This window comes from Lactuca saligna, chromosome 3 (genome assembly GCF_052625555.1).
Source record: "Lactuca saligna cultivar CGN05327 chromosome 3, ASM5262555v1, whole genome shotgun sequence".
Lineage (NCBI taxonomy): Eukaryota > Viridiplantae > Streptophyta > Magnoliopsida > Asterales > Asteraceae > Lactuca > Lactuca saligna.
The window spans coordinates 64,505,601-64,516,639 of NC_136419.1; positions in this window are offsets into that span (position 1 = coordinate 64,505,601).

Below are 11,039 nucleotides of genomic sequence, written 5' to 3' on the forward strand. Positions count from 1 at the left end.
AAAATAAAAATAAAAATAAAATTAAAATTAAATTAACTCCAACTAAAATATACTACTTAAAAATTTAATTACTGAGAATGAATTTGTGATGCTGGGATCAAAGTTGTTGGACAGCCTTATTCCACTTGTCAGTACCTTTATCTTCACGACCGATCGCTAGTATTGTGGTCAGCTTAAACACGAAAAATTTGTGACAAGATTTGGAAAATTTACCAATGATATGACACACACACACACACACACACACAAACATATATATATATATATATATATATATATATATATATATAGTTATAATTTCAGTATCATGATTGGCCCTAATTCTTAAATAATTTCCTGATGACCATTTAGCTGACTACAACCAGAGATATTGTTGTCCACCTAAATTGAGCAGCGAGATCTACAGAGAACCTGTATGTGTTCAATTTTAATTGTACTAGAACATGTTTCCCGCTTCCTAGCTACGATGTCTTATGGATCTAGAAACCGTATGAGTTTTTTGAGAGTCTTGCATGTGTTTTAGGTCAATTTATCTCCATTTGAACTAGCTTGAGCTTAAGACATGAATTGGACATGCATGTATATCAAGTAATAATTTTTTTGATGTAGTAGGTATAAGAAAGGCTTCTAGAAATTATGAATGAGTAGCTTGAAGTATTAGGGGCTTAATCTATTAACTTGTCCCATTATGGTATCTAGGACGTGGCAAGATGGGTGCCACAACGTGGCAATATTGAAATTTGTGACTGCTTTGGTCGGACTTAACTATGATATGGTGGCATGCCTACCATAATGTGGTAGTGGATTTTGATAAAGATCCGGTTAGGTGGCTATGATGTGGCCATTAGTAAAACGGTTAGCTTTAGAAGGCACACTATGAGTTTACCTTGTATGATTCATTAGGAGTTATGTCGCATCCACATGTCGACCATGTGAGCCTTGGCTGTTAACTATGTTCGTGAGGTGAGTCTTCTCGCTATACTATATAGGATGCTAGCTATCTTTGTGACACTTGAATTATATGTTCTATTGGGCCTTTTATGTTAGGAAGGGCCCGTTATGTTGGCCAGGTCCCGTTATGCTGGGTGTCGCTCATTACTTGGGCATGGCTCGGCACGTTAGGTGGGACTCGTTATGATTCGATGGGCGGTGACTGATATATTTTGGGTGAGGCCCATATGTTGAATCATGAAAAGTGAACCTCTAGCAAACAATCAAGTTTCGATGTCAGCTGAGTCCAGGATGAGTAGAAGTTCCAAGATGAAGATCAATCTGAGATGAAGGGCAACTATGAGATCATAAGCCTGTTTCATTTTAACTTATTAGTGATGTAATAGTTCATAGGACTTACTTGTATTTATCTTTTCGATACTAGTTTATCAAACAATGATTATTATCCAGTCCTAGGAATGTGTTTTGGTTTGTACCATGTTCCTTCTCCACAATATAAGGAGTGCGCATTTTCACCAATAATACAGATGTGAACAATTCAATTTTTACACTAAGAATAACAAATATTCTCATAACGCCATTTTCACTTTTTTCCTTCAAGTCAAAGTTCTTTCACAACATTCTAATTGTTCTTAAAATATATTTTCATTGATTATACTCTAAGTTTTCTTCATTTATTATCTTGAATACTTTTTTGAATATCATCTTTAAGTCTTATCTGGTATTACCATATTCGACTGGAACCTTCATTAAGAGCAGACGTTGATCTTAACTATTAACCCTAGGTTTGAGTTTTTAAACCTTGTCCTTACGTATTGATTACTTGTTCTCACAATTGGTATCATAGCTTGAGTGGTTGTCGTTTGAATCCATAAGAACAAATTATAGTTGACTTGAAATTACCTAGGACTTTCAGTTATTTTTGTGTTCAGGATAGAAGTTCTGCTATATACCACTTATGCTCTAATATCTTAACTTCAATGGCTACTAGTAATTCTCAACAACTGTATTCAATGCAAATAGAAAATAGTGTGGGTTGCTCTTCTTGTGCCCCACTGCTAGTTGTTGAAGAGTATGATCACTGGAAAGTCAGCATGGAAAGGTTCTTACTTGGCAAGGAAAAAGGTGAAGAAATATGGATATTTGTGAAAGAAGGTCCACATGATCCGGTCAGACAAACCATAAGAGATGCTGCTGCAACTCTCTTGGGCCATGATGAACAACGTCAGGAACCTCTCACTGCTGCCGACATAAAGAAACTACATGCAGACTAAGTTGCATTTTCTGAGATGGTGTTTGGTGTTCCTCCTTTCTCTTTAAACACATTAAGTTATGCAAATCCGCTAAAGAGATTTGGGACACTCTCAAATACCTATTCGTGGGATCAAAAATCATGAAGGATAAGCGGTTGACTTTGGTTGTAAATGAGTTTGATACTTTCATCACAACTCCAGGTGAATCAGTTGCATCGACTTCCAAAAGATACCGAATTATAGTTAACAACATGACAACTCATGGGATTGTTCGAATTCCACTGGAATACAATCTTAAGTTCATCAATAGTCTTGGTAAAGGATGGGGAAATGTGAAATCATGTATTCAAAGTAATGGATCCTTGAAAAAGCTAAAGCTTTACCAACTGTTTGATGAGCTTCAAGGACATGAATCAAATGTTGCTCAAACATTTAGAGAACTCTCAGGAGGTCCTCTTGCTCTTTTAAGTTCTTTTGATCCTCAAGTCCCACACCTCTCTGTTTTGGGCCCTTTGAAAATTGTAATACCACATATTTCATTTGTTCAACCCTCTCTACCAACATTACCTGTTCTTGCTAATTCCATCAATCAGGTTGATGGAGACCTCGACCTGAAGTAATGGACTCCAAACTCCGCTTTCAAAAAGAATTTGATTTGCTATCCATGAAATACGTGCGGCCATATAACCCTACTCACAAAAATTATCACAACCATTTCCAAGCTCCTCATCAAAGTAATCCACAACCATTTCCTAAATCCTTAGAAAACCCACCTGCTTACAAACCCAACATCTCTACAACAAATCATCCCTTAGAATCCTATGAGAATCCGAAGTCAGACAAAACCAACGATCATTTAACATAAGTTTGGTCATAAAAATTACTTTGCCAAGGATTGTATGGCTGAAGCCACACATAAACCAAAGATTAAGGACTCTGATTACTATGCACGCCGAGCCTAAGAATAGGATGAAAGTGAAAAAACTATCGTTAGCACTGTATCAAGAGATGTGGAAGGATACTGGTCATCTGGAGATGAAGACGATGCGAGTTCTGGAAGAAACATGTGTCTTATGGATATACAGAAAATCGAATGCGATGAAGGCTACTGGTCATCTGGATCAGAAGGAAATGATGAAGATGATGAGCCAAGTTACTGCTACATGGCAACCAAGGATCCACTGCTCGAATGTAACACCCCGTTTATTTAAATAAATTAATAAATGTAAGCCTCGGACTAAGTTGTGAAGAATTTTGAAAGTCGAGGATTAAAAAGTGTACGTTCGGGACTTAAATTGAAAAGATTTGAAGGCTTAAGGGTTTATTGGTGATTTAGGGATTTATTATGAAAGAAATTTATGGGATCAGGGTTTAAAAGGTAAGTTTTGGATGCAGTTTGTAAAGATTTATGATGGCAAGGTCTATTTGGTATGTTTTGGATTTAGATTGAAAACAAAATGGGGCGGAGGGGCTGAAGTTGAATAATTCGATCATATGTTTGAAATAAGATACGAGATATACCCGTATCCCTTCCCCATGTCGCTTCCTTCAACCCTAAACCTAAGAGACCATTTCTTTTACTCCATCCTCCATCACCATGCGTTACTCTTTCAGCCGCCATCTTCTTCTTGTTTTTCCGACCAGTCAAGAGCATTGCCTACGGCCTTGCTGACGAGTACCACCACATAGCTGCCACCGGAGATGTTATGAAGTCGGAGGAGCCACCGAGACCCACGAAGGAGATGGTGAACGCCGTTGTTGAGTGTGAACGACTTGACACTCTAGGTTAGTCCACCGCAAACCACCCATCTATCCTTTCTTCTATGTTCTTTCTGTGACTTGGTGTTGTGTGCATCAGGTGCTGCCGATAGCAGCCCTATGGTCGCCGTTAGGGTCGTCGCCTCTGTTGGTCGCCATATCTAGGATTCAGTTCGCCGTCTGCCACCCATAGTGGCCAAGTTGGAGATGTATCAGCCTTTATGTCATGTTTTCGAGTGTGCACGTAGGTTTGCTTGATTGGGAATCAAGAGAAAACGCTGCTGTCATCGCGAAACCACCACTACCGCCTCTCCGGGGTTCTGCCATCGCCAAGCGCCACCAGGTGGTGGTTGTGTTACTTTTCCGAGCATAGGGGTGGGTGTGTGTTATTTTAGTAGTGTATGATAGGGATTGTTTGGCTGAAAATCATGAAAAGGGCCACCACCACCACCGTGAGGTGGTGGCTACCGCCTTGTACCGCTGCCTACCACTGCTAGAGTGGTTGTGTGTGCTAGTGTGTGTGTGTTATTTTGTGAGTTTATTGTAAATAATTTTAAGAAGCCAAAGGAATAATGAAAGAAATTGAAAACCACCACCTTAGGGTGGTAGCTGCCGCCACCGGCCACCGTGTCTAGTGGAGGTGTGCTTACCTTGTTGAGTTTAATTCGTTTGGGGTGCATGAAACCCTAATGGTCCTTGTAAGCCCTAATGGGCCCAATGAAGCCTAATGGGCTTAATTATATTCTAGTGGGTCTAATAGGCCCAATAAAACCCTAATTTTGAGAATTAATCGGCATGCACTCACGAGAATTATTTAATAGTTTGAATTATTAAATAATAATCATTGACAATGATTAATCTAAGCAATATTGGACTTAATGGATTAAGTCCTTAGTGGATTAAGTCCTTAATGGGTTAAGTAGGAAAGTTAACCCTAATCATCATTTGATATGAAACCCTAACTTCACTTGGACTTTGTGTTGGGCCTTTCCAACGACTTTGGTAATTGGTTTGTTAATGGGCCATCCAAGAATAATAAAATAGACTAGAATAATTAGATGGGCTTTAGGGTATGGCCCATATGATGGATTGGGCCCAATTTGGAAAATTGGGCCATAGTTTGGGCTTATATGGTTGTATGATGTTGGGCCCTTAGAATGAGATAGGTTGGACTGGACTGAACAATTGGGCCTTAAGGGAAGTCCATGTAGCGGTTTGGGCCCACTTTGGAAAATTGGGCCATAGTTGGGCCTTGGTCCATTATTAGACTTTTGGGCTTTTGGATTGGGCCTTGGATTTGAGTCAAGCTAAGATAGGGGTAAAGTACTCTTTTACCCCAAGTAAGGACTTATGGATATGAGTTGGAACCCAATTATTAATTGGGTGTTATTTTGATATTGATAGATCGGGAATCTATCATCCAATAGCTATGGTTTTGTCAGCAGGACTTCATCAGTGTGAGGTGAGTTTCCTTCCAGTAGGAATGGGTCTTCGGACACAATGTCGGCCCGTTTAGATAGCAGTATTCCCGGAATGCTGTCCGATACCCGTGTGGTCCCGAGAAGTAGTTCAGTATGCTTGATGTCTTTTTAATTCAAGCATGTCTATGTGTTATTTGTTCCGAACTGTGGTTTGATGCAATATGCAGTATATGTGTTATTGTTATATGTTATGATTATGTTCAGTTGGTTCTGAACTTTGGTCTGATGCAGTGGGAAGGGCCCTAGTTAGTTCTGGGCTTCGGTCCAATGCAGTGGGCGAGATCCTAGTTAGTTCTGTACTTCGGTCTGATGCAGTGGGCAAGGCCTAGTCAGTTCTAGACTTCAGTCCGATGTAGAGGGCAAGGCCCTAGTCAGTTCCGAACTTCGGTCCGATGCAGTGGGCAAGGCACAATATTTGTTTTATATGTTATTGTATGGTATGTGGTAGTTTGGGGGAGGTCACTAAGCTCTGTGCTTATATTTTCAGTTTTGGTTTCAGTTACTTTAGCTAGTAAGGGGAAGGGCCCGGGTTGATGGCATGACAAACATCACAGTTTTAGTCTGGGAGTTAGACTATGATATTTTTGACATGATATTGACTTTAGTTTTGATTTGATACATTTATTATGACATATGAGATACACGACTCATGATTTTATTATATGATATTTGATATTATGGTTTTAGTAATGTTTCAAACTGGAATTTTTGGGTTGTATTTTTGTGACGTTTCATCAAAGCATCGTTTAATTGGTGAAATCTATGATTACTGATAATAATTTTGGCTTATGTGTAAGGTCCTAAAACGGATCTTACCAGTGATCAAACAGCAAACACAATCAATAACAATTAAGAATAAAGTACAAAACAAAATATTGACAAGCTTGCACATGCTTCTATTGGCAAAAACGTCTGGTACAACTTTTGGAATGGCACACGAGGCTCTAAGGCATCAAAAACTAATAAACGACCTAGAAAACCCCTATTTATAATAGACTTGGGCTGGCCTTTAGGTTTACTGCTGTAAACAGGCTTACGATCCTAAACTCTGGTCTAGGTCGTAAACTGACATATATACTACCAAAAATGCATAATAAACCAAAAGAACCTATTAAATTGAAAGCCTAGACCAAACCATTAATTAGACCCTTCAATCTCTCCCCTTGGTTTGGTGCTAACTTTAAGTTAATCTTTGTTCACGATCATCACATCTTCTAGCCCCATCGCTCCATTCCACATTCTCTTGTTTATAATTTCAGCAACCATAGTAGTGTACTCTTTCGCGGCTGACTCAAATATCTCCTCAACAACTTGGATCTGATAATGGCTTAAATGATGAATGTCCAATTTTCTAAAGTGGAACAAATCCCTTCTGTCATACAAAAGAATGAATCCTTCCTTCAGCTTGATGACATCATATGCTGTGGTCTCATCAAATACCTAATAAAGCATAGAACTCAAGGATCCATCCTGATAACTTTGAAGCACTGGAATTTGTTTGACCTGATTTGTAGCTGGCGACATCACAACCTGGAGGGGATGACTAGGTTTGGGATCAATGATATCTGGATAGTGCTTTATCACGGATTCAGCAGTCTTCATTGATGGAAACCCCTTCTTAACTTGATATTCCAGGAAGTTTTTGAAGTTAGTCGCTTGTTGATTATTTGCCGGGATTGAGAAAGGAGATTGAGACAGCTCAGAAAGATCTACCCTGGTCCAAGAGTTAAAGTCATGATAGTCTTTATAGATCTCCATATTACCGCTCTTTCTCCAGACAATCCACATTTACAAGGGATCATGAAAACCGCAAGATATAATTCCCGACCTATCACCATATGTGTCTCTAAACCTTGCGGCCTCGAGATCCGTAACAATAATTGTGGATTTGTTCCCGGGTGCGTTTTTGTCAGAACTCCTCTTAAATAAGAGTTGTCCCTTCTCAGCCGCTTTAGCTTGTCTGTCTCTAATAATCTCTGCAACGTGTAGAGCATGAGCAGGTTCTTCTTCGAAGCAGTTCACGACCCGTGAGGTCTTAGCAGTTGGCACAATAATAGGGTGAGCTTGAGAATGAAGATTAATTCTATACTCATCAGCAGAAGTCTTGTACTTAACACCCAGATCTTCTTCAAGCTTCTTCTTGAGATCAAAATAGATGGAGGTCAAAATATTGAAATGAGCTTGGAGCTCAGAGATTTGCTTGGTCTTTGTAGCTCTATCTTCTTGGAGATCAGAAACTTGAAGCTTCAAATTAGTATTCTCACTTAGAGGATCTTCAACTCAGATTCTGAGCTCAATGTTTTTCTGATCCAGCACATTTACTCTCTTCTGATGTTCGTCGATCATAGAATCTTCGTCTCTTGATTGAACTTCTCTAAAGGCACTTCCTTTGGCCTTAGAAGCAGTTGCAACAGTTTGTTCTTGAGCCTAATGCTGAGCCAAACGTACGAAAGCCTCTTTGAGATCTACATGTGGGAGAGAAAACCCTTGTAGAACAGAGGAGCCACCGGTCTCAAAAATGGTACTAGCGCCTTCACTTAACGGTTCTGCAATTACGATAGCTGGAGTGGTAGTTGGAGTAATAGGCATGCCTTGAGAAAGGCTAGAATCCAGAAGCCCGACCCTAAGATCTCTTCGTATTCTTTTAGATGGGGGTTGCACAGTCTGGTCTGTTGATTGATCATCCTGAACTGGTTCCAATATAGGCAAAGCACTGTCAAGGGGAGGAATCCCTGACACTATCACCATCGGAGTTGTAGAACCGAAAACTTCCTCTTGAGAAGTGTGGGTTGAATCCAAAACGTCTTCCTTTTCCCTTGTCTCCGTTGCTAGGATAGCAACATCATTGACATTATCCAACAGAGTGTTGGGATTTACGCTTGTTAAGAAATCATCATAGCTTCCAAAAGTTGCAGGAATGTTATCTTGATCAAAACCAGTGAGATCAAGGTCTTCAAATTTCTCAGCTTCAGCCACATTAACAGAAGTTCCCCTTATAATAGTGACTTTCAATGTGCACCGATCTTAGAACATGTTCCTCGGCTACAGCCACATTAGGAGCGGCTGTCTCCTCCCTTTCTTGATCTAAGTCTGTAATCATGTCTCTTTCCAAAATTATCTTTACAGACGAGGTGTGTTCTGATGACATTTTGTCAGAGGAATTATGAGACTCAGAAGCCTCATTCGGTTCAGCGAAACGTCCAAATTTGATCAACGGGTAGAGTCCTTCAAAAATGACCTTTCCTCTACGATTCTGTTTGATTAGCCCAATGGTGTGTGGGCCCAAGGACTTCATTTCTAGCGTATCACCCTCCTTAACCATGTATGGGAACTATCTTTTTATAAAGAGATGAATGAACCTGGGATACATCAAGAAGGTATCCCTAGTAGTGGCATTGATGTCAACCACAAATTCATCCAGTATAAACCTTGAGAAATTGAAACCGATTCCCACAACAAGAGAAACTATGACACACCAGTGTTCCTCAATGAGATTTCATCTACACCAGATCACCTACCGAAGATGCAGCTCACAAACACATGAGCTAAAAATATCCAGTAGGGCAGTAAAAGCTTCTTCATCGTCAGTGGAGAGACACCCTTATATCCCATCTGCCTTAGAATCTTCTGAGCGTCTTCATTGCCGATCTCGGTAGGAAAGCTTGGAAGGTTGTTGATCAGCAATGTTTCTCTGATGAAATGCTCATTTATTATAATTTTGCATCCTTGAACAGCAGCATCCACAGTCACAGCACCATCGTCATCCCTCGTCATCTAGGCAGTCTGCCAGAACTCGTGAATAATTTTCTGATAGACAGCATTGTTTATTGTAATGGCAGAGGCCAAGCAACATTCTCACAATCCATGAATCATTGAATTGAAGTCCACATGAGGCACCGGAGGATCAATAAGAACCATCGCTAGGTTGTGCATATCTGGAAATTTCAAAGCCGCCATTTTATCTGCACTAAAACATACCAAGTAAGACAAGAGAGAAAAATGAGCAATTAATATTTTAAATGATTTAATTTTGACCCCAAAAATGAATTAATAATTTTTTAAATTAAATTTTAGGTCAAAATTGGAGTTTTCGGTCAATGGGGGTTTACATCCGTAAAACCGTGACCGTATTCTAATGGCAACATATGACTAACAGACAAAAAGCAAGCAAATAACCTTCTACAGACCTAGTTTATCGGATTTCCCCAGTCATCCCATCAAAACCAGAATTAAGGATAGAATCTGCACATCGAGGAAAAGTTAATCCACAGTTCTAGATACGGGTTATTTTAATGTGACCGGTAGATTCTCATGTATATCTCCCTGCTCAACCTATTCGAGTGTCGTGATGTCGGGCTAAACAGATCTAACTAGGTTAATGTTTGTCAAGTCTTGAATTCATTAAGTTCAACTCTCCCTAGTCAAGTCCATTTAAAATCTTTCGTGCCTACCAGCACAGCGAGCACAGAGCGTAGACGATTCAATTTAGGTACGTTAAGTAGATTTAGATTGCCCGTTATCACTTGCTGATATAATTTCCTATCACAACACCTACAAATAAAGCTGTCTGCAATACAATTTGTCAAAACCCACGAACCACCAATCTAGCTTTATTTGGCATAATAACCCTTGAATCATCCTACTTGTTGCGATAGACCCATTGTGTTTCAACAGACTTTTTGCCCTTTGGTAACTCAACCAACTTCCAAACCCGAGTTTTTCAAATTGATGTAGTTCTTCATGAATTGCATCTACCCAAGTAGGCTCATTCAGAGCCATTTCAACATTCTTGGGTTCTATTTGAGAGATAAAGCAAGAGTATAGATAGGTATTAACATCTCCATTCTGACTTCTGGTTTTAACACCGTCGCCCAGCTGACCAATGATGTTTTCAATCGGATGATCACATTGAATCCTTGAAGGTATCTCTTGGTTGATATCATTAAGAGAGACAGGAAGAATGTGAATGTTGACACCTCCTTCATTTGTTGATTGAGCCGCTCCAGTTGGATCTGCTACAAACTCATTTGAAATGATTTCAAGAAAGAGTAGTTCCATAAAGGTTGAAGAGACAACGTAAGCATCTTTAGGCATGAACTCTATTTCTATAGGAGTGAGTGGCATAGTTTTAGCATCAGGAGTATCATTTTGGGTTGGAGATTTTGGACTATCATGTTGCACAGATGACTCCCCCTCAGGCGTAGAAGAGGACTCCCCCTCGGATGGTGAAGAGGATACCGTTGGAGGTCTGTAGACAACTTCTTCGTCTTCATCTTCAGAAATATTATTCGAACCAGAGACAGATCCAGATGAGCTACCCAAAGACACATTTATGGATTGAACAGCGATGTGTTATCAAACAACCAATCCAGACCTACTCTAGCATATGTCTCATTTTCTTCTAACCAAAGTACATCATAAGATTCCACAATCTGCTTTGTCTTCTTATTGTAGACCCTATAGGCGGTGCGAGCACCATACCCTACGAAGTAACAATCATCGGCTTTGGCATTAAACTTCGGGTTGGTTTCTAGGTGAAGAAGGGTGCAAGGGTAGCCAAATACACGAAAATGATTGGCTGAAGGCTTATGACCAT